Source organism: Papio anubis, chromosome 4 (assembly GCF_008728515.1).
Source record: "Papio anubis isolate 15944 chromosome 4, Panubis1.0, whole genome shotgun sequence".
NCBI classification, from domain to species: domain Eukaryota; kingdom Metazoa; phylum Chordata; class Mammalia; order Primates; family Cercopithecidae; genus Papio; species Papio anubis.
This window is the reverse complement of record NC_044979.1, coordinates 44,133,054-44,158,131: the sequence shown is the minus strand read 5'-3', so window position 1 is coordinate 44,158,131 and position 25,078 is coordinate 44,133,054. Positions and strand designations below refer to the sequence as shown.

The following is a 25,078-nucleotide window of genomic DNA, read 5'->3' as shown; positions in this document are numbered from 1 at the left end:
TCTACTTTTTTTTTTTTTTTTTTAGAAAAAAAAATGCAAAAACTGATTTTCTTGAAAAAAAAAATGAACTGTTCTTTCTATAATGGCTTTGCCCATTTAAAAAATGTGGCTCTTAAGGGTTCATGAAATGACTGAATATGAGGATACATGTCCTGTAGAAAGCAAATGCGCCTCATATACTGCCAAAAATAGTGTTAGTTTCATTAATGTGAATTTTCCAGCATTCAGTAGTTGTAATGTTAGAAACAATTGCTGGTCAAGTTCAACTTGTTGCTATTGTTTTTAATTTGCACAGGAGTAGTATCAGAAATTAGTGTCACTGCTTGTATCTAGCTGAATTTTAAACAACAGAACATTAGTTTTTTATGTTGGTGCCACCAACTGTAAATGACATAAGTTAGTTATTACAAAACACAGTAATTAGACTGTTGCAACCATCTAAAACCTTAGGCTTCCAGTCTGTGCTGTTAGTGTTAAGATGTAAAGTGCAATCCTAAGCTAACATTATCTGTGCAAGCACCATAGAAACATTTGCATATCTGCATAGATCTTACAACTGTACTCTTTACCTCCTTGTGATAAAGCTTTGTCTACCTGCAAACACAGTCAAAGGCTACAGCTGCAAACCAAAGCCAACTCTAACCATGGCCAAGAGCTCAAGGACAGAAGCAGCCACATGCTTTGGTCAGCCTTCTGTAACTTCAATTAGTACAAAGGAACCTTTTCCATGAACTACCTGCTGTTTTCTGATGACCTCTGGGATCTTTTCATTTAGCCCTAAACAAAGAAACAAAATATGACAAAAACCACAACTAAAAAAAGTTAATTCAGTCACAGAGTAATCTTCTGAGGCCAAAAGTCCATCTAAATGCAATGAAGATTTGCTTTCATTAAAGACAGAGGTGAGGACAAAATCTGCAGTGGAAGTTATGATATGCTAGAAAGCAACAAATGTGGATCACTGACCAAAACGATTATGTACTTGATGCAAATGCAGATTGCATATTGTTATATATATAGTACTTTGTGTTTTTGTTTTCCCTCATTCAGTCAGTTATTTTCAGTGGTGAATACATGTTGTTAGAAGATGTCTTGTACGGTCTTAATCTTTGTTGTGTACTATTTTTTTATAGTCTTAAGTTATAATGAAAAAACAAAAAGTAGGAACCAAACATAAAAGGTCTAGTAAAGCCAAAAATTAATTTCATATTGATTTTAAAGTGATCTAGCTGAGTTTTTACACTGAAAGCAAAGATTATAGCAATTGTAGTCCATGGTATTTATTTTCAGTCAAACCAAAGTTACATATAATTCTGCCTCTGCTTATACGGGATATTAACACTAACAATACACTCCCTTCAAAGACTTGCACAGGCCAAATTGTTGGAATGCTGGTTTTCTTGACAACTCCAAACCCCAAAACTATGATACTGAGTAATGGTGTAGTTGAAAATAGCATAGTCAGATGTTTGCTTAAAACCTAGAAACTTAACGTGTTGCTTTTCATGTGCTGTGCCAAGTCTTGATAATACTTTTTCCCCCAACCAAGGGACCTCATAACCTGATTATGGTTATTGCTTTACAAACAGTTTTGAGAGAAGGTGGCTGCTAGAGCTTAACATATGTACCAGTTCCATGTGATGGAACCGGTTCTTGCAAACTAAGCTCATCATTGATTCTTTGCTGAAGTCAGCAAATAGAGTTAGAGAGATACCCAGTCATCTATCACACCAAATAAAAGGACATAACGGCTTTCAAAAGGGTTTTCCCACTTACCCAAAAGGCTTTCTGAAAGCTTCTACCTCTGCAAAAAAAAAAAAGAAAAAAAAAAAAAAGAAAAAAATTAGAACAATTATGGCAGATTGCATGAAACGTGAGAACGTCACAGTAACTGCTACTTTTCATTATGTTTGTCTTTGGGTCATGATCAATGAACCGGAAGTTTACAATATGGTATTAAAAGAAAGATGGGTATGGTGAAAGATGGTTTTCAGTCATCTAGGATCCTACTGTAAGGATTATCTGAAAGGAAAAATGGGTCTTTTCAGGTGCATGTTCAAAAGGCTATGATGGACTGGAAGTAACTGTGAGAGTTGTACCATCAGGAGGGTGGCCTAAGACTACAATGCTAAAGTATGCATACCTCAGTTAGAAAACTTTTGAAAGGAAGTCTCAGCCACAGAATGCATATACCTGTAGAGTTTTGCATGGGTTTTATATGAATACAATTTTAAAAAATAGCTGCTTGCACATTATACCAGAAAAACCTCCAAAACTGCAATTGCTTTGAAAATAGATTTTAGGTTTTTTGGAGTTTTCTGAAATGCTTGGTCTGTATTTTGATAATTGTGCATATTATGTAAAAATGTTGGTGGACCCATAAATGACCAGACTTTTTCTAAGAAAAATGTTGCTTTAATGCATTTCATGAATTTTTACTCTTATATCATTGCTTGCTAGTAATAGCAAATCTGCTTTTCTGCATCTGCTTTGCGTAGCTATTGTAAGGCTTTGAACTAATGTATGTATTTATTGCTTGAACTTCTGTGCATACCTTATAAAGCATAATGTCTGACAATTTAAATGGCTCATGTATTCTTGCTTCTATCATAAGCTGATTATGGGGACTATGATCTTTTGTATACAGCAAATTTTAAACTGTAGCACAAACATCTGTTTATGTATTGGTGGAATATACCTGTTTTATTTATCTTTTTTGAGGTAAACTAATTTTTGATACTTTTCATTACTGTGTACTATGTTCATACTTTGAATTCTCTGACGTTAGAAGTCATGGTTGAGAATTGTAACAGCTGTTATTCGTTCTGTATTCATGGCTTTCACTGCTGAATAAAATAAAGGACCAAACCTAGGATTTGAAAGAAAACTGTCTACCTCTAACACCAGGGAGTTATCAGATTTTATTTTACATAGTTTTAGTCTACAAAGACACAATTGCTTAAACCTAGTGGGCTTAAGGCTTATATTCTATGTGGTTGGATTCGTGGCACAGTTGTACTATTTGAAAATCAATTAAAATTTTATGTGAATGTTACAAGTATTTGGTAGAATTACCACTAACTGGGTTTTCTTTAGATAACTCAGATATGGAGAAAATGTCATCAGCATTCTGTGTCTACAGCTGCTTAACTTCATAAGAATGCATTTCTTTGTGATTAGGGAATCGAAGAATAGTCAGCTAGGAATAGAGCTACAGAAGTACACTTAAATAAACCATCCTGGACTTTAATGTCCCTGGGCAGATTCAGTCGCAAAATCCAATACAGTATTTTGTAAAGTTTTCAAGTTGGACATTTACATTTTTGAGAATTTTGAGACTTCATCTTACACATGCCAGTATTAACACACATTTGGACAATAGCTTTATTAAGTCTATAAAGCTATTGAAAGGAACATGGCTTACCCTTGTTATTTCACTAGTTCAGGTTGCAATGAAAGGTTTTTTTTTGTCCATGAACACTTGGCATATCTTAGCAAAAAAGAAGGATGTACATTTTACTATAGAATTAATGTATGAACAGTGTGTCACTGCTGTTGGATGTAAAAATGTATATGAAACCATTTCATTCACTTGATTACATTTCTGAAGTATAAATAAAAAAATCTAATTCTTTTTGACCCATTTATAACCACTAGGATTTTATTCTTTCGGAGAGACCATTCTTCCATGCCAGAGCCAAGTCATAAATTTGTGTACACATGTCCCACAATTTGTTTAAAATTATTTTCTTAGGGATTGGGGATTCATAAACCAGACCATACTCAAATGTAGTCAATAAAGATGGAGGCTGCTTGTCAAATGCATTCCATTAAAAACTGTCTTCAGGTTCCAAATTGCTTCCCCACACGCTCATCTCATGTTTTCGTGTTTTTATTCTGATACAATTTGACATTATAAATTCTGACCATTAAAAAATGCCAGGGGAAAACATGATTACTCTTTTTAACTTTATGACTTTTTTGCTTTATCGTCTTTTTTTGTTTTGCCTCTAAATGTCAGTCACACCCACAGCATCCAGCCATGGTTTAGAGGAATGTGTCGGAGATAGGTAAGTAGCTTCCAAGGAAATGGTTTTTAGGATATTAGGGATCTGTTCCAGACCCACAATTTGATGTGAAAAAAACAGGCAAGATAGGGCCCCTGCATTGGAAAATTTCGCTTACTTTAACCTAACTTCTAAATCTCCTCACAATCAAAAGTAAAAGGAAAATGAATCTGTTGAGAATTTTTTTTTTATGCTAACTTAATATTTTCTGTCATCCTAGTGAAAGGGTACCTTGACTAAAGGACTTTCCACAGGATTAAAAAATGTTTTGAAAAAGAAGTACGGACGTGAGATTAATGTCCTTGAACATTACATTTTTTCCTCTATCAATTGTTGAAAGTAAATGATTACCAATGTATCCTGTCCAGTGTATTTTGTTAACTTACTAAAGGCTATATAACAAGATGTGAATCCAGTCTGAGCATTTTCTATAATATAAGGAGAACAATTTACAGATTAGGAATAACAAGAAATGAGTAAAACTGATTTGGCAGATGTTTTGTACTTAAACCTAAATTCAAACTCTTGTGATCCCGTAGTGTAAAACACTTGTTACCCAGATATTTTCTGTTGTTGAATCAATGGAGGATTCAGGTGCTTTGTAAAAACTTGATCATTAATTCCTTCTGAATTTTAAAAATAAAAACACAAAAAAGATGTCATCTTAAAATCTAACTAAGCAGAGAAGAAATACAGATGGCAAGTCACACTTTAAGCACACTTGAAGTATTTTCTTTAACAAAAGTAATGAAAGCTAAGCATCCAACTCCCTACTGTTTCAAATATTTTATAGAAGGATATTAAGACAAATCCTAATGTTCAAATGCTGGTGAAGGAAAAGAACATAAACTCTATCTTTTCCCTTTTTTTGTTTTTGTTTGTTTGTTTTTTAAACTGCATGGAAAACAATAAACACCAAGGCACAAGATAACTATAAGAATATGTGTAACTTGAGAAAATAAGATGTGACTTTGCCCACAATTTGATGTATTGTTCCCTTTACCCTCCATATGTTCAGTCGCCATCAACACCCTCTAAGTGAAACTGTGTGACACCTGAATAAATGGAAAGACCAGCCATAGTAAAAAAAAAAAACAAAAACAAAAACAAAAACAAAAAACAAAAAAAAAAACCACAACAAACAAACAAACAAACAAAAAAAACCAAAGAGTTTATAATTTCCTGGGAAATTTGCACCTTACAGGTGATGGCCATATTGTTTAAGCCAATATATACACATGGGCACTCACGCACACACATGCTCCAGGAAGAAAACAAAATCAGAACCTTAAGCTCCAGATATACATTATCGGTTTCACACTCTGTTGTGAAGGTTCACTTAAAAATCTTGGAATAAATATCAGCCAATCTCTTTTCTAAAGCTGAAGCTGATCTTATCCCCTAACTTCATGGGTTTTTTAGTTTCCAGCACTCCTCTAGAAAATTAAAATATCCGTATTATAAAAATTATCCCTCCTTTCATATTTGAGGATCATTGGGATCAAAGGTTTGACAGTGAATATTCACATCCAGAGGACACAATGAACTGAAAGAAAAAATGAAAAGAATTATTAAATAAAATGTTCCTGTTATGACTAGACATGTATTTTTTCAACTCTTCATGTCACAATGATAGCACTGAAGAGGTCATCAATTTGAAAGTGGACTAGCTATGTGATTCCCTTCTCAGTCACTCGTAGATCCTCCTTGTGTTCAACAGCAATTTGCTATTGCCCTGTGGAAATTGTGTAGAACCACTTGCAGGTTCCCATGATAACATCCAGGGATGCTGACGTGGGGCAGAGCCCCTAAGCCACCGTTCTCTTCCTGCCTGTGGAGGCAGCGGACAGCCCTGGCGTCATGAGAAATGATGTAGGAAGAACACCTGACCTGGCCTCCCCGCTTTCCTTTAAGTATACTGATAGGATGCTATAGAAAATGCAACATTTTAAAATCACCAGTCCTCTTTTCTCAAATGTGCTGGGGGGAGGGGAGAATCTCACGAGAAGTCTCAGGGAAAAGTCATAAAACTTTAAAGACACACTTCTAATATAAAGTTATTTTGATCATAAATTCACACATCTTCCATAAGCCAAAAAATTAAGCTTTTCAGAGAACAAAAGCTAAGGAAAATCTGGGTGAGCATCGAGAGAGCCCTTGGAGTTGAACTGTGCACCAGTATTTAAATGTTTTATTTAATGCCCTTCACCAAAGAAAGGAGATCCTATACAGTTAATCCACAAGAAACCAAGTCAACCCAGCCTCAATAGGGTTGAGGCTCAATATTTCACCGACAAATATTAAACCTAGATGTTGAAAGTCTTACAATAATATCAAATGCTTGCTAGCAATGCCATGCATTTGCTTATAGTTTTGGACTCTCTGATAATAGAAATCAGTTAATTTCAAAGTTAATTTTTTTTTTTTTTTTTTTTTGAGACGGAGTCTTGCTCGGTAGCCCGGGCTGGAGTGCAGTGGCCAGATCTCAGCTCACTGCAAGCTCCGCCTCCCGGGTTTACGCCATTCTCCTGCCTCAGCCTCCCAAGTAGCTGGGACTACAGGCGCCCGCCACCTCGCCCGGCTAGTTTTTTGTATTTTTAGTAGAGACGGGGTTTCACGGTGTTAGCCAGGATGGTCTCGATCTCCTGACCTCATGATCCGCCCGTCTCGGCCTCCCAAAGTGCTGGGATTACAGGCTTGAGCCACCGCGCCCGGCCCTCAAAGTTAATTTTTAAAAAAGATTGCAAATAATAAAACATGAATTTTAAAATCATTTTACAGATACCACTGTTTTCCCAATAACCACAAAATAGTATGTGAGCTGCCTACAATAATCCAACATTTTTGGTTGTCTCCAGTCTGAGACACCTAGTTCTCAAGTATATTCTCCTTATTTACCACTGTGGAAGGTTTAATACTCATTGTGATGCATAACCAGATAGTTGTGTTATTTGACAATATTTATTTCACCAATACACATCCCATCATTTTAGAAATAGTCTCCACCACAAAATGGAAATATCTTACTAATTTTGTCCTCTGCATAATTTTAAAACTGTTATTATTGGATAATGAGCATGTCAATAGTTGTCATTTTGCTAAAGGAATAGTCTTGAGCATTAGTATCCTAAAATTTTAGAAAGGGGGGGATTTTGACACTAAAATTGTTATTTCTAGCTTTTAGAAAAAATCACTGGGTCATTTGAAAAGTACATATGATACATAAAATTTGAGAGACAGTCACCTTGAGATCAGGCATCCAACGAGGTCTCAAGCACTTTGGCAGAATTTAAGTGACTTATGAAGGCTTATTGCCAAAGTATCTAATCAAAATCAGAGGGAAAAAGTTTTCATGTTGTGTGCCAAAGAACTCCAAAGTTATGGCTTGAACAGAAGAATTCATTTTTCATAGCTTAGGTGTCAGAAGCAATTACATTTAAGCCCATTAGGAGGTTAATAGGTAGCAACTTTTTGTTTAGAGATCACTGTAATTATTTGCAAAAGGTAGACTATAAATCAGTAAGTTTTGCGTTCTCACTGAGTCACAAAATGCATCCCCTCACTTGCCTTTTGACTTTTAGGAAGATACTAACAGTATTGAATAATTCAATATGTTCATGACTGAGCCCTTTTTCGTGTGAGGGGCTTCCTGTTACAGCTCAACAGAAAGAGAGTGGTGATGGGAGACTAACAAACTAGATTGTGTTAGTCACACAAGGTCTAAGAAAAGTAAAATTGAATGTAGGCTCTGTATCTGAACTGTGAAACTGGTTTCATGTCATTTGCCAACTCTAACATGGATGCATAATGTCTGCCTGGGGTGCCTGGCACATAATAGAGGCTGAGTAAGTACCTGATGATGGGTTCTGAGGTCATACCCTCACTATACAATAAAAATGTGCCATCATCTACTCGTGACTTCTGCCACGGGGACAGGAAAGGGAGTAAGACAGGAGGTCCACTGACTTTCCAATCCATTTTTGTTTTTTTGATGGCAATGAGAACAGAGGGTTATCAGTGGATAGGGTCTATGAGCTGGGAATAATTTCAGATTGGCATATTAGGCACTAAAAGAACGTATGTGGAAAGTGTAATCGGTGGACATTTTCCATTTGGTGAATTTCTGTTACACATAAAAACCTAAATGTTATTACACTTGATAGGTACTCAGGGACTATCTAAAAGTACTCCATTCTTAGGGAGCTGAGACACCTGCTAAGTTGCATCCAGGAGGTTCTTTCAGGGAAAACTGAAGTTCGACCTCTTTGAGTCATAAGACAGATTCCTTATTCGCTAATTTCTAGCCAAGCCTTTGGATCACTGTGTGATCTCTTTTTGCCATATAAAAGTGAATTTTGGGAGAAAGCTATGTCTTTCTCAAAATCTTTAGTGTAAATAGTTCCAGTTCAAACAGTTTTCCCTTCTCTAGCACTAAATGAAGAGACCTGGGGTGAGAACCCCTGAAACCCTCCCTTATTGAAGAGTCTCAGTTGGAATCTGGCCGTGTTTATCTAACCATGTTTCTTAGATCCTGCTTGGATGGAGAAGTAGATGACATGAATAATTGTCCAAGCAGTAACTTCTGGATACAATACCTGCTACTCAAACTCCCAGAATCCTGGTTCCTGAAACCCTCATTCTTGTGCACTTGAGGCCCGTGGCATAGCTCACAGCATCCCACATCCAGCCATGCCAATCCCTCCTCAGCAGTGCAGCCTCCCCTACTCTCCCTGTGCTGCCTGCTGCTACCCATGCAGCCACAGCTGGGATCCCCACTGCCTGCTGATGCCACCCCTCCATCACCACTGGAGTCTCTGGGAAGACTGCCACCATGGGGCCACCCCTTCTGACAAGATCCTGCCCCACCTCTGCTACCCATGTTTCTTCCTGGAATAGAAGAGTCTGCTTCCTGCCATTGTGTTAAATTGCATTTTGACAAAGACACTTTGTGGCCAACAGTTGCAAGACAAAACTGATGTTACCCATTTTGTCATAAAGATAAAGCTCACTGTCCCTCTCATTGGACTTACTCTTTCAGGTTATCACAGCCTCAAACCTTCTCTGATGCTTAAGAGCTTGGCTTCCGTTCTCTTCAAGGCTGGGCTGGATCTAAAGACAACTTGATTAGTTCTAGGTAGAGGAAACACCCTTAGCTGGTAATAACCTTTGAAAAACTACTATGACACCAAGATGCTATCTCTATCTCTTTCTCAACTTAAAAGGGGTGAAAGTGCTTTTCTTATTTAGCATCATGTTTCAGATGTTGAGTGACAGTCCTTCCACCTTCTCCCTTCACCATTATTATCACCACCCTCTTGTCAAATGTCTCAGTCATATAAGTCAGCCAATGTCTCGCCTGTGCCTATTATTAGGCCCTGAGGAACACAGATTCCTCTCCAACAAGAAACCAATACTGACAAGTACGTCCAAGTCCAACCGACAGAAGCAGCTCACTTTAAGTCTCTTTCTGTACTGTTTTATGGCAAATGTGTATAAGAGGAATTTCGGACTATGCATCACAATTGTCTTGAGAGTGGATGCTAACGTCCCCCTCAGACTTCCTTGCCACTTTTCTTGCTTTTCACCATTCCTCCGTGGAGCCATGGGCTCCTCAGGCTGGTTAGGCAGTGTTAGGTTAGGTCAAGGGTTGGCAAGGATTTGTTTCCTTGAAACATATTGGATTAGGAGTTTGATTCCAACACGTAGCTGTCCAAACATGTAGTTGGTATATTCAGGAATTAACCTTCAGGAGTTAATATTAGAAGACGTCTTGGCCAGGCGCAGTGGTTCACACCTGTAATCCCAGCACTTTGGGAGGCTGAGGCAGGTGGATCACCTGAGGGTAGGAGCTTGAGACCAGGCTGGCCAACATGGTGAAACTCTGACCTACTAAAAATATAACAACAACAACAAAATTAGCTGGGCATGGTGGTGGGTGCCTGTAATCCCAACTACCTGGGAGGCTGAGGCAGGAAAATTGCTTGACCCTAGGTGGCGGAGGTTGCAGTGAGCCGAGATCGTGCCACTGCACTCCAGCCTGGGTGACAGAGTGAGACTCTGTCTCAAAAAAAGAAAAAGAAAAAAGAAGACCTCTTAAAATTCTTCATCTCCCTAGCTGGGATTACATTTGTAATGTTCATTATAGGGTTTAGAACTGTGGAATGAGAGTCTGCTCCAAGAATCAGGAATTGTGTAGGACCTAAAGAGAAACAGTCACAAAATCCTAAACAACAAAACAAGCAAATGTAGCAGGGGAACTTAAAGGAAGTTTCAGGCCTACAGGGTAGGTAGCAAACTGCCATACAATTTCTCCTATTGCCAGTTTTTGAAAAACGCATACTGGGTAGAAAAAAATTGGTCTCATCCAAGTTAACATGTCTTATTCTAAAAATGGTATATAATTGAATCAAGGAAGCAAGTCTAGTACATGGGTGTGGAAGGCATTGAACTAGGTCTCTGGAGACTTATCTTCTACTGTGATTCTTTCACTGATTCAGTGGGTTGCCTTGAACAGATTATTCCGTGTCACAGTTTGCTCATTTCTGTAGAAAAAATAGTGTTTCAACAGATGTCCTTGAAGGTCCCTTTCAGCTTCAACATCATCTGATTCACTTCTTAAAAATCTAAACCTGATAGCTAAATTCTGTAATCATGATCTAAGAAATTATTTTTTTTTTCAAAAGGTAAAAAGAAAGCAAATGTGTGCAGCTTTTGAGAGCTAATCAATATCTAACTTCAATAAATAATGAGTTATTTGTTCTGATTGAGAGAAGCTGAGCTGGAATGAGGAGACTGGATGGTTTAGAATCACAAATCTTGGTTTCTGAGCTATTTCACCACTAATTGGCTATGCAGCTATGGGTCATAGTAACTGGCTGTGCCTCTTTGCATTGAAAGTGCTGTGTGTGAGAGAAAGAACTAGATAAAGGAAAGGGATAGGAAATGAAGGCAGGAGGAGGAAAAATCATGGCACACTGGCCTGGGTAGATTCTGAATCCATCTGTAAAAACCTGAGGACTTCCGAATTCGGTAGTTCAGATTTTTTAACTGCAGGATGGGGGTGATGAGAATATCTACTTCACAGTAAGTGAAGTAAACTGACTTACAAATAAAAACTTACAAAGTAAAACTGACTTACAAATATTCGACAAATATTTATTTGGTGTTGATGACAAACCAGATCCTTTCACAGGCCCTGGCAAGCATAAGAGTGAACAAAGACCAATAGAAAGAAAGGCCTACCCTCAAGGAGCTTGCATCCCAATTAGTATAAAAGGATCATAAGTTCGTAAGTACTAGAACAAATTCCTGGCACATAGGAATTGCTCAATAAGTGTTAGCATTATTGTTGTTATTTTTAAATGAAGGAAGAAATACATAACCTTTATAAAATGTAGTCATCAGAAACTTCCTTGCATAGAATCCAACTTTTGTTTATCAAAAAGTCATTCACTTTCTTCTCCATTGTTCTTTACTTCCTATATTATTTGGTTTGGTCTCATTAAATATACCCAACTCTTGGGTTGTTTGCCAACTGACAGGGTGATACATTTACCAATCATAAAGAAAAAGGATACAAATGGAAATTAGGTTGAAGAAAATGCAGCCCCATTGCCTCCTCTTTCCCATACATGGTCGTGTGGCCCATTGATCTCTGCCTGTGATTATCTTTCATTCTAATTCTGTGGCCTACAGCAACTATACTTAGCTGGGCTTTCCCTTTTGCTTTTCAAGAGTCCACTTGGGAAGCCAATGGAAAATTCTGGCTCTTTTTTGTCTCCTTAGAACTGCTGCCACAGCAATCCTAACTCTACCGCAAGCAGTGTGTATTCCTCTGGTTGAATGGAGGAAAGGAAAAATGTAACAGCAAACTATAGACCAACATTAACCTTTTAAGACTTTTCTTGCTATACTTCAGTTATCGTATCTGTAATTTATTTTAAAGCTCTCTAGTATAGATAACATGGTTTACAATATGTGTGTGTAAATTAATTTTACTAGATCCTAGGTGCCAGATACTATTTTAAGTTTCTTATTTAATAACGCTACTCCAAGGATGGCCGGGAAGCTTTGGAAGAGGTTAATCAGGACTCTACTCTCCAGAGGTGGTTTTGACAAACACTTGACATAACATTAGCTAAATCTTCTCCAGAAGGTTTGCTCATTAGCAAAATGAATAGGAAGAGCTTTTATTAATTGAAGGAATAGAATTAAAAATGTGTGATATTGATGCTTTAGAGGAGGATCAAAAAAATGTGTAACTGATTAGAGAAAAAAACGTGCAGACTCTTCTGCCCTTGTAGGAACAAGGCCAGGCCAGCAGTGTAGCATCTTTGGATTGACTCCAACTCCATTTGATCCTCTGTAACACTTACCAGAAGATTATTGTTATGATCTAAATGTTTATGTCACCTTAAAATTTGTATGTTGAAATTCTAATCCCCAAGGTAATGGTATTAGGAAATAGGGCCTTTGGGGAGGTGACTAGGTCATGAGGGTTGAGCCCTCATGAATTAGATTAGTGCTCTTATCAAAGAGGCCCCAGAGAGGTAGCTCACCCTTTCTACCATGTGAGGACACAGCAAGAAAGCACCGTCTGTGAACCAAGAAGCAGTCCCTCATCGGACACTGAATCTGCTGGTGCCTTAATCATGGACTTCCTCATATCCAGAACTGTGGGAAATGAATTTCTGTTGTTTATAAACTACCCAATCCAAGGCATTTTGTTATAACAGCCCAAATGGACTAAGACGAATTTCTGGCCTGATTCTAGTAGATTAACTGATCCTGTCTTCTGAGTAAACCTAATGACTGGCTCTTTTCAGAGTGCCTAAAAGGTAAGAATAATAACATGCCTGATCTTACAAGAACTGGTTAGTAAATATTACTGTATCTAATAATGAATAAAAGTATTTACTTGTGGCAGACTTTGGTGTAAAACTTACTTTCATTATAATACCCATCTTACCAGGGCAGAGAGGTTGTTGGGAAGGAACATGTAGTTTCCCTACCTCAATGACATCTGAATGGCATTTCTGCAAACACCTTGACAATGGTAAAAGGCCATTGATAACATGGTGCTCACAATGGGCAATAACAAAGCATGACCCAAGATGGTCTCATTAAATTTCCTACAGTGACTTCTGGTCTACCTGCACAAATGCTGGGAGCTGCAAATGCAGAATAAGTAATTTAAAAATAAATTTATTACCGTATAATTTTATTATTTATTGTTTAACTTTATTCTTAACATAGGAGGTTTAATTCAGTCTTGGAAACTTTTATTAAGGATCTATTGTGTGATAGATAATTGACTAAAAGCCGGTCATACTAAAATGAAGACTTCTTGCCCTTGAAAAATTTAGAGTTGTGAGTGACATAGGTACATATATTGATATTCCAACAAAGGTAGAGTTATGCACAGAGTGGGTAGGTGGAGTCAGCCAGTAGTATGGGCCTTGTTTGGGCTTCTTGGAGATGACTATTGAGCCAAATCTTAAAGCATGAATAAAAATGATTGATTAGAATAATGGCTTAGATATATTGACCATTTGTATACCCCCCAAGCATATTTAATGGGGACACAGGCTGAGACCAGAGGCTCAGATCTGGTGAAGGGGGTGAGGGGGCATGCAGTAGTCCAGATGCATTTGATGATGACCTCAACTAAGACACAGCTTGGGAGGAAGCAGTGGGGATGGATTAAAATACATTTAGTGAGTAAAATCTATAGGTTTTGATGGTAGGGTGATGGAGGATGAAGAGAAAAAGGGAGAACTTGGGCAGCTCCCTGATTTCTGACTAGGATGGCTATGTTTATAAGATGTAAGCTGAACAAGGATATCCTGAAGAATAGACTCAAGAGGCAGATCATTTTGGTCTGTTAGTCTTTCTGAGCTTTATTTAGTTGGGCAATTATCTGCACCAGATAAGAATTTGGACCGGTGCCATGGCTTACTGACTCAATTTCTCTGGCAATAGACATTTCTATCATCACTTCAGGGAAGAAAATATCACAATTTGACATTTAGCACAGAGTCCCAGGTTTCAGTTAGAACTCTGACCTTGGCTTTGCATAATAACCTCTGGCCTCCTCCAGCTCACACCTGCTCCCTGTAGCCCTGCTGCTATGCTGTGAGGACTGTGGCCACCTTCTCCCACCAAGGTTCTCTGCTTGCCTCCCACTCATAGCTGCCTGTGCTGGTCAGCAAGGCCAAAATAGGCAGGAGGAGAGGTTGCTGAAAGGGTGGGGACAGAAAGACAAGAGGCGCCAGTTCTTATTTGCTTTTGAGGCTTTATTCTGGGCCTAGCTGATAATTAAAGTTGACTAATTCTCTTTTGAGACCTGCCTGTTTGGGCTGCTGTAATCAACTATCATAGGCTGGGTGCCTTATAAACAACAGAAATTCTTTTCTTGCAGTTCTGGTGCCTCAGAAGTCCAAGATCAAGGTACCAGCAGATTTGGTTCTAGGGAATGCCCTCTTCTTAGTTCACAGACAGCTGTCTTTTTGCTATGTTCTTACATGGCAGAAAGGGTGACAGAGGTCTCTGAGGTCTTCTCTTTTATAAGGACACTATAAGGACACTAATCCTATTCATGAGGTGTCCACCCTTATGACCTAATTACCTCCCAAGGGCCTCATTTCCTAACACCATCACATTGGGAGTTAGGATTTCAACATACGGATTTAGGGGAACACAGACATTTAGTTTATAGAAGGGCTCTTTTGGGGAGTCTTGGGATATCCCCAATTGGACCTCCCTTCTGTAGTTTCTTTTCAAACAAAACAAAAACAAAATACCCCTCTCTAATCAAAGTGGTTACTGGCTGCTCCTTTAACCAAGGCTACATGCGTTCTTCCTCCAGCTTCTTCCTCCATGATCAGGCAGGCCCTCAGCAATTCTACTTTGGCTTTCTTGCTGTTGTGCTGAATCCCCGTTGGCCTCAGTAGGCAAATTGCCAGGTTTAAGAGGCTGAAGAAGAGATCCAGAACCAGCAAACAAGACACGGGATTTTATTAGAGACTTACATACAGAGGAGAGAGTCCAGTGGCAGCAGACTGGGCAGGAAAACCACCTTACATACAGAAATGGTACAATGGTAGGGGCTGGACAATATATCTGCCTTACATATGGCCCAGTGGCAGCTGGTTGGGCAGAAGAACAACAACCACTTGCAAACAGCATGCAGTTTATCTAGCATGTTCACTTAACATCCTTCCCTTAACGACCTCCAGCTGGCAACCTGCATTCAACTCAAAACTCAGGGCTTCAATCCCCCGTATGGCTGATATGGTTTGACTCTCTGTCCCAACCCAAATCTCATCTTGAGTTGTAATCCCTACATGTCAAAGGAGGGACCTGTAATCCCCGTGGCAGTTTCCCCACATGTCAAAGGAGGGACCTGTAATCCCCGTGGCAGTTTCCCCCATGCTGTTTTCGTGATAATGAGTGAGTTCTCAGGAGATCTGATGGTTTTATAAATGGTACTTTTTTCTGCACCCTCACTTACTTCTCTCCTGCCGCCTTGTGAAGAAGGTGCCTGCTTCGCCTTCTGCCATGAGAGAAAGTTTCCTGAGCCAACAGCCATGTGAAACTGTGAGTCAATCAAACCTCTTTCTTTCTTGGATAATATCTTTATATTAATAGTAGTGCAAAAATTGACTGATATAATGACCCTTCCACTGGACGAGCTGGAGCTCAGATTTTCCTCATAGACAATGTATCTCTGGGTTGGCAAACCCCAGACTCTTTTGGTTGGAACATACATTCAGGCATGTCTGGCATACAGGCTCATCCTAAGAGTATGCTTAAGTTATAGCTGTTAGGTGTGTTTACCTTATATTTGCATAGCCCAGATTTGGTGTATGGAAAATATTCTTATATCCATATGTGTCACAGACATAGGTCAGCAGGCTCATTCCACTTTTGCCAGCAAAGCAATGATCTCTTTGTTAGGACGGCTCTCCCAGTAAGGAATCAGGCTTGAGTCCACAGGCAGCATTACCTTTGTGAGTTGTGAGTCTGGCACCAGACCTTTTGGTCTCCCACCTTGAGGAAACACATTCAGAAGTTCTTGGCATTGCCCCTGGAAGCTCCCCTATGAGACTTCAGATGAGAAGGCAGGACCTACTCCATTCTTTCAAAATCCCTTTACCAATCTCATGAAGAACTTCAATTTGGACGTTCTGTAGGAGGAGCACACTGGAGATATTAACTATAACAGAGATTCCTAAGGGAGGTGCCAGTTGTGGAAGGAAATAAAAGAGAGCCCATGCAAGAACCCAGCTCAGACAATCAGTGGTTACCCCCGCTTTATGTACCAGCAGCTAGTGGAATCCCAGAGCCCCTTGTCACAGGACAAACCAGCTTTTCACTTCAAACCTCTTTGTCTCAGTGACCCATCAGACCTCTCACCCTTACCTGTACACATGGTCTGGTGTGGGAAAAAATAAATAAATAAGGACAATGTCTTCAGCAGTCTTCTGGCTTTGCCACAAGTCAATTCCTCGGAGGGTCTGAATCTCACTGGATGACTGCCCCCTCTGTGGTTGAGTCAGCCTTTATTTCCAAATTTCCCCGGTTTTGCCCCACCTTCTGGTTGCTCTGATATCTGCAATAAGCCCTGTCGGTTTTCATTTTTGCCCATGGCTTTTCCCACTCTGCCTCTGTTTATGGGGTTGAGGTCATGCCTCTGCTTTCCCTAAGAATGATTTTCTAGGCTTAATATTGCCCTTTGGTCTCACAGTCTATGTCTATACCTGGATTATCAATCACCAGTGTGTCACCTACCAACCTCTGTTGTACCCTGGGCTTTCAGTCCAGGTCATCCAGGTAAAATTCAAACCGCTGCTGCCCAATTCCTGGTTATGCATGTTATTATCCTTACTCAAAAGGGAGAATTGGATGTGATAAGGCCAACCTAAAGGGTTAGCCATAGTGTCTTGCATTGGAAATAAGAGATAAATCTGTATGAGCACTTGCTCTGTTGATTTCTGTGTTCCGAATAGTATAGGCGAACCCCAGCAGAATAAAAACACTATAGAGCTTAAGAACTGCATGTTCATTTTAATCACCAATAATTGACTCAACTGGGAAGAATTTCAGAGAAAGTAAAACTCCAAGCTCATTGGATGTGTTCATTTGCAAACTGTGACAGTGCATGTTAAAGATTATATTATTATTTTCACTGACTACTCCGAACTTCAAAGTCATGCAGATGTAGAAAGTGCCAGAATGTTCTCCAGGTTGTGCAAGGCAACATCATGTTATCAGCTCTCAATAAGGTAAAACATACACTTAAATGCTGAACACTCAAGGAATTAAGAATACAACTGCCTTCAATATTAAACCTCCATTGTAATGGAAAGCCGCTTAAAGTCTCCTTGACAGAGTTGACAAATATACTTTGCAAAACTTACTTTCAGTACTCACCTCAACTCTTAATTCTTATTGAGATTCTCTCTACGCTGAGGCACTACCTTAGGCAAGTTCTCGTATGTGTTTTATTTGATGCTCATAATTGTCCTGGGATATAAGAGATCTCCCCATTTATCAGTGGAAGTAAGTGAGAGTTGGAAAGGGCTACAGTGACATCACAGAATTAGTAAGCAAAGGAGCTAGAATTCAAATTCAGATCTTACTGCTTGCACACGAAGTGTCAGTTTGGTTTTGCACATGGAGACATTTTAATGAAGAAATGATAATGAATTCTCAGTTGAACTTGAAATTCTGAAGTGCTAAAGTTACCAGAATTACAGAAACATTATGTGCAATATCTGCAGGAAGTAACTGCAAAAACGTGTTTTCAGAGGTCTACAATTCCATATTTTTATGACAAATATGGCTGTTTTAAAATTTGCCTATTTCTTTTTGGTCTGCCTAATTTCCCAGACTATTTGAGGCAACAGTTTGAGTGTTGTTTTTTAGCCCCTAATGAAACAACTTGTAGTGGTTTTGAAATTAATTAGCAGCATAATGTAATAGATGGGGAAATCTTAGTGGAGGCTGTGATAGGATTATTGAAAAGCAAAATATTCAGTCTGTGGTTTACAGTTACAGTTACTGTGCTGTTTTCATCTCATGAAACCTCAGGTGAGTCAGACATTAAGCCAATATCTGCCAAACGCCTACTTGAATAGGTATTTCTTTTTTTTTTTAATTTAATTTTATTTTTTTGAGACGGAGTTACACACTTGTTGCCCAGGCTCGAGTGCAATGGCGTGATTTTGGCTCACTGCAACCTCTGCCCTCTGGATCAAGCGATTCTCCTGCCTCAGCTTCCTGAGTAACTGGGACTACAGGCGCCCGCCACTACACCCAGCTGATTTTTTTTGTACTTTTAGTAGAGATGGGGTTTCACCATGTTGACCAGTCTGGTCTCAATCTCCTGACCTCAGGTGATCCACTTGCCTTGGCCTCCCAAAGTGCTGGGATTACAGGTGTGAGCCACTGTGCCCAGCCTGAAGAGAATTTCTTGAAGTCAGGAGTCATATGCCTTAGTCATTCTCAATTCTCAGCTTACACTGTGCCCCATACAGAGAGGTGCTCAGTAAAATTATTAACATTTAAATGATGTGGTTTAATGCAAGCAAGTAGGCCTTTTAATCAGAAATTTTTCTATTACTAAAACTACTTTTATTATCCTTTATGTTTCTTTTTCTCTTTGTTTTCTACTTTGTGTGGTGCTTGCAGGTATAACAAATCTTGGATCAGTTAGTCAGCCAGCTTGATTGAAAATGTTTTAAAAGAAAAGTTAAAAAGCAACACAAAACACATCGAAAACCATTTCCATACCAATTTCTTCCCTCTGTTAGTTCAGTTGTAAGAAATGGAGAGCAAAAGCATTACCAACCAAGGCTTTTAGCAGAAACATAATTGCTTACACATCCAAATACATCAGCCAAGTTTGCAACACATGATTAAGCAGCCAATTGTGTTGAAAATGTGCTTGCTCATTCAGAGGAGACCACGCCCCAGGGCTCACCCACTAGCTCCTCTCCAGTCCTGAAGTTCAGTTAGCGCCACCCATTCCCATTAGCCACTTGTTGAAAACATAAGAGGGCCACCAGGTGGTAAGAATCTTTTGGGTGCAAATCAAAGAGGCAATGTATCCAACAAATCCCACCTTAGACCAGGAATGTCTCTCTTTCTAGCCTGCCTTCTTCTGTCTAGTAGTTTCATACTATAAAGGGATACTGATAAAGAATAGCCATGTGCCAGAAACTGTGCACTCCTATTATCTTTAAAAACATATGAGAGCAATGCATCAAAACCTAATTTTTGTAGTCGACACGAGCTGTCACTCAATTTAAAAGAAAAGCAGGGTCCCATTGTATGTATGACCTCGGGTATATTTGCCCATTTTCACCTCTCTACCCAAAGTTAATTTAGTTTTTAATTCTTGGGTGAATGTGTTGGTGATTTGGAAAAACACTTTCCATGTTCTGGAATTCTCTTCTAATTCTAGCACTGGTTTTTGAATGACCTTGAATGCAGCGAAGCATATCAGAGTAAAGCAGGACCATCTTTTTTTTTTTCTTTTTTTCTTTTTTTCCCCTGGCATGCAGAGAGAAATATCTTTCAACAGCTGGCCTTTAGGTATTCAGAAAACACGACATGACAGGTGACTGCCCATCCTTTTGCCGGTTTTTTGGTTAAATTGTCTTTAGCTACATGACTGATCACTTAACAAGTCTTTCATTAAGATCAACCCAGTAGTGTTGGGATTGACAATGTGCTGGAAAGATGTTCTCCTAATAATTGCTAAGTGTTGTTCCCATCCCCAACAGGGTACCACATAAAATGCAGGAGATGAACTAGGATGCTAGCTAGCTAGCCAGGCAGAAACAGTAGCACGTCTTCAACTTAAGCAAGGAATTCCATTTTCTTTTTCCCAAGTGTTCGTTGATTTCCTGGTGATCATGACTCAAGACAAAGCCTAATGCAAAAACTTTACATTTCCATGTCAAGTGGATTGTTGGGTTCTGAATTAGTTTCCTATTTCTGCTGTAACAAATTACCTCCAACCTAATGGCTTAACACAACACAAATTTATCATCTGACACTTGTTCATCGCATGTCTCAGTGGACTAAAATCAAGGTGTCACAGGGCTGCATATCTTTCTGGAGGCTCTAAGGGAGATTCTGTTTCTTTGCCCATTCCAGCTTCCAGAGGTTTCCTATAGTTCTTGGCTTGTGGTCTTTTCCCTGCATCTTCACAGCCAGCAACAGCAGGCTGAGTTCTTCTCACAACACACACTCTCACCTCTCCTCCTTCCTCTACTTTGAAGGACCCTGGTGATTATATTGCACCCACAAGAATAATCCATAATATTCTTCCTCATTTAGGTTGAGCTGAGAAGCAAACTTCATTCCATCTGCATCGTTAATTTCCTTTGCCATGTAGCCTAACGTATTCACAGATTCCTGGGATTAGAATGTGGACGTCTTTGAGGGAAGGGCATTATTTTGCCTTACCACAGACTCACTTTTACTTTGACTGATTTATTTTTGTTCAATGATCATTTCCAAAAGCTACCTGGGGACAGTAAACAGGAAAACATATCTTCCAGCCACGTCTATTCTTTGATCTTTGCTCTTACCAACAGCTTTAAATGACTGCTTGTAACAGGCGGATTTTAAGATTCAACGATCTTTGGTTCCATATTGTCTGTATTCTAACTTCAGTGAGCCCCTTCCCTCCCCACCTGCCTTTGTGTGGGCAGTGCGGTTCTGCTCTCAGTAACGAGCCCCTCTGCCACAGAGCAGACCTTTTGAAGAGTACCTACTTTTCATCATACCAAAGTATGAGCTCACACACGTTCCCACTTGCCTTTGTTCCCTCCAGGCTTCCATACCTCATGAGTTGCCTCTTTGCTTTCAGGGGGAATCAACGTAGCAGACCTCAACAGCATTCTGTTTCAGGGGTTGAGGGAGAGGCAGCAGAGAGGGGATTTAGGTTATATGCAATGACCACCTCTTTCCTGGGTTTGCCCTCACAGCAGCTGGAGGGCTTGGAGGTGCCAAGCTCTCTGATTTAGAACTACACAGGTCTGAAGGCTGAGCATTTTCTATGAAGGGCCTTCATCTTTGGAATTTCCTCTCCAAGCCTATTGACCTAGATGGCCTGAAGTAAATTCTATCTCACTAGTAAAGTGGATTTCAGAGTTAATATGGCCAAGCTGATTTGGATTATTTATTTTCAATGTCAGCCACAGTTATGGAACTCTCAGATGTGTGCAGGAATTGAGTGCATCTTTAGAAATCTCAGGAACAAATAGCTCTGCCTGAGACAGGAGAGGGTTTGGCTATAATCTTCTTTTTGTATTGCCTGTGTCTTACTCTAATCCTGAATACTGAGCCTGCACTTTGTGGCTATTTATTCTATGTTGTTGTTGGGCTTTTTTTGTTTTTGTTTTTGTTTTTTTGTACGCTAACCTACCTGATCTGTTGCTGTGTTTAATTACTTATTATGTCTCTCTAGCTATCTTGATGGCAAATGACCTACAGAAATAAATGTAAATAAAGTGCATGACATTCCTGCATATTGAGTCAGCTGCACTAGCCTGGGTGGGTGGAGGGGGGAAATGGAGTAAGGCGAACGTGAAGGAAGTTATTAGCTCTCCAGCAGGGGCGAAGAGAAAAGCCAGTTCTGTCAAAAGTGAATGTTGAAACAAAAGAAAATAACCCTGTCCCAAATGCTCTGGGCTGAATCAGCCTTCCTGGGGTCTTATTCTGGTTCAGAGATAGCTCTGTCCTTGAAGTACTCTCTGTTGAGTGACACTAGTCCATGGTATCAAGTAGTGTTTAAAATACCTAGATTAAAAGCCTTCTGCATTTAATGTCTCAGCTCCAACAGGTATATAAACCAAAATGAACTTGCAAATTTCATTGAAGCTTTATCCTCTAGCCCAGGTTAGTCCCTAATGTCACAATTTCCACATTCCTGACAAAGAATCTTTTACTCTAACCAAGTTCCCGTTCACAGTTGGCATCTGCCCCATCCAGCGGGGGAAGGTGACTTTAGTGGTGTCCTCGCTCTTGCAGAGGTACAGGTTAACATCCTCCTTGGGCAATGAGGGGACTAATATTCTGTTCTTTGTTCAAAGCTCTGAAGGATCAATGTATGAGATGTGCTATTCGAATTGATGCTATTCCTGTCCTGAAAGCATTAACTCCACTTCCCTTCCCAGTGGAAGAGGTGAGAGGATGTGACTTTTGGCTCAGCATTGCCCAAGTAAATAATTTTCATCAAATTTCAGCCATAAATGCATTGATGTTTCTATTAAGATAAATAGATAACAGAACTTCTTAGAGATTTGTGCTAATTCAAAGTGGGCTGTGGATTTCAAAGACATTCAGTAGTGCTGCTGTTTTTATAGAGCCAATGAATGTTTGACTAAAGGTAGCTAATGTGTTCCTAAGCCCAGCCACTATCTCACAGGAAGCTCACTCCTGGTCAAACTACTCTTGGAAATGTCCCAGCAAACGTTGCATCTCTTGCAGAATTTCTGCACTTAAAGGATGGAACATTAATACACCCTGCGATCCCTACCTACAATGCTGCATTGATAAAATTGCCTCCTTAGGGTTTTGACATAGGAAATGGAAGTATTAGTGTGAGTGTACAGCTAAGCATCTCTCTATCGAGCCTCTCCGTTAGACAATGGGGGGCCTAAGAGCATAGTGCCGGGTGATATGATCAACGATGGCTGAAATCAGAAGCAACTTCAAGTTTGACTGATCAAACTGAATTAGTTGGCTCAAGATCCAGCAGCTAGTAGAAAGTCCTCCTCTTGGTGAACGGTTGTTTTCTTCAGACAGAAAAAGAATGCTGCTGTCAGCAGCTATTCTCAAAGCTATCTGGGCCTCAACATTGAGCCTCATGGGGTAGTCAGTTCACTCTACCTCTGTAAAGCATTTTAACCTCTCCAGAGTCCTAATGCACTGAACAGTCTATGATTGATGTGTTTTGTAGGACAGTCTGACCCACTAGCCCCAGCGCCATCTGCCCAGGACAGTCTGACCCTCTCCCATGACTATGCTTATTTTGGTCCCTTCAGGTTTATTTTCTGTTCTTCAAATGACCCAATCACATCTGTGGCTCACCAAGTCCAACAAGGCTGAACTGACATTCTGTAGAGCAGATGTTAAAAATTTTCTTTTTTTTTTTTTTTGAGACGGAGTCTTGCTCTGTCACCCAGGCTGGAGTGCGGTGGCATGATCCTGGCTCACTGCAACCTCTGCCTCCTGGGTTCAAGCCATTCTCCTGGCTCAGCTGCCCCAGTAGCTGGGATTACAGGCGTGCATCACCATGCCCAGCTAATTTTTGTATTTTTAGTAGAGACAGGGTTTCACCATGTTGGCCAGAAAAATTCTTATATGTTAAGTATCAAAGACTTAATGAAGCAGCCTGGTATAACTGTTAGCTTTGTCCTTGCAACTACAAAAACAATCCCCAGCATTCATCTGCGTATCTTGCTTTCAACTTCCATTACTCCTATCTAATTCATTTCTATAATCATTGCATCTCATGTAAAGAGAGTTGTTTCTGTGTTCAAATCATGTTATAGGGCCATGACAAATCCAGAGCGTTGGTTTAAAACATTTTCCATTAACCCCTGCTGAGTCTGTATTTTCTGCTTTGTCAGGTTCTGCCATACCTTTACATGATCATTTCTGTTAAAAGAAATTATGATCTTTAACTTTTGTATGTATCTGGATTCCCCTTTCATTTGAATCATGTCGTGATTCAAAATCTTCTCTCATTTTTTTAAGCTTCCGTTGCTTTAACGAGGTTTCAACAACTGGGTGATAATTCCTACTGTGGTCTCTGTTTCAGAACAGATACTGTAGTATCTGTTTCAGAACTGGAATAATTTTCTCTAATTTTTATTCTCTATGTGTAGTTTTGCATTCTGGTATATTTTATTGTATTTTATTGTATTCTTTTATTGTAATTAGATCGGGCTAAAGGCTAGACATTTTCTCCTCCACAATTTTTGGACCCTTGCATCTTTGTCAAGTTATCATTGAGAATGTAGTCGCAGGAAGACACTTTTGTCCTTACCTTTCCATCTTGAATTTCTATTTATAAGTCACTTATCTCTCCACGCAGTTCTGCTGACCAAGTTATACTTGATTTAATTGCCCTTCTTACATTGAAATTAGCTGCAACTCCCCCACATTCTCACTCACCTTTCAACTCCTCAAGGCTCTATTCTTGTAGTATGATTATGTAGTTGTTCAAATGAAATGAATAAGAAATAAATCAGGTCATTTAGGTTGTGTCTACACAAATAAACACTGAGGTGGGGATTAAACCACAGGAGCAAGTTTTGAGCCATGGATTTCAATTTGAAAATGGATATCATCTCTTTCCTCAGTGATCCTGATGGGGGAGGCAAAAATCACATGATTTCCACACTTGATCTCAGCCAAAAGGATGAGAAGCAATTAACATTGCATAATTTCTGAGTGTTTTTCGTGGCATCAGATTCAGACCTACCTGCCCCGTTTTGACATCTTTGATCTTTTCAGTGTTTTTAGGTGATGATTCTTTAGGTAGTGGGGTGAAATATTCAGACTGAAGAGTACTCCTAAACTTGGAATGCTTAGAACTGACCTACAAGTCAGTCATCTCCATCAACACAAATGTACTACTCTTAGCAGTGGACTGATTTTTAATTTTTTTTTTGTTAATACATAATTACTTTGTTATCTGGCAGCCTACCCTCAGAGTAGAAATCTTGGCTCAACTTAAGAAAACCATTTAGCTAACATAACTCTGATATTAATAGTTATTAGGAGTCCCCAAATTAGGAAGGGAGTGTCCTGGGGAGGAGTTTCTCTGGCCATCTGGGTGTGTTTCTTCTCGGCACCCAGGTTCAGAGTCTATGATGTCAGCAGTGTCCATGTCCCATTGGATTCCCTGGAACCAAGGGGTCTACCCCAAGGAGGGGACGAAGCCTTACGTTTAATCCTTCTCTGTCCCCCAAACACCTTGAATT

At 39.5% G+C, this 25,078-nt stretch overlaps 1 protein-coding gene across 5 annotated transcripts in view; it reads left to right on the top strand.

Moving 5' to 3' along the window:
* FOXP2 (forkhead box P2) overlaps positions 1-3,639 on the top strand; it is a 596,683-nt gene extending 593,044 nt beyond the window's left edge. For all 5 annotated transcript variants that reach the window (XM_031664851.1, XM_009203720.4, XM_009203721.4 and 2 more), the window contains one exon: positions 1-3,639. This exon is cut by the window's left edge and continues 337 nt beyond it. The gene's annotated coding sequence lies outside the window, so the exon portion shown is untranslated.
* Positions 3,640-25,078: the final 21,439 nt, after the last annotated feature.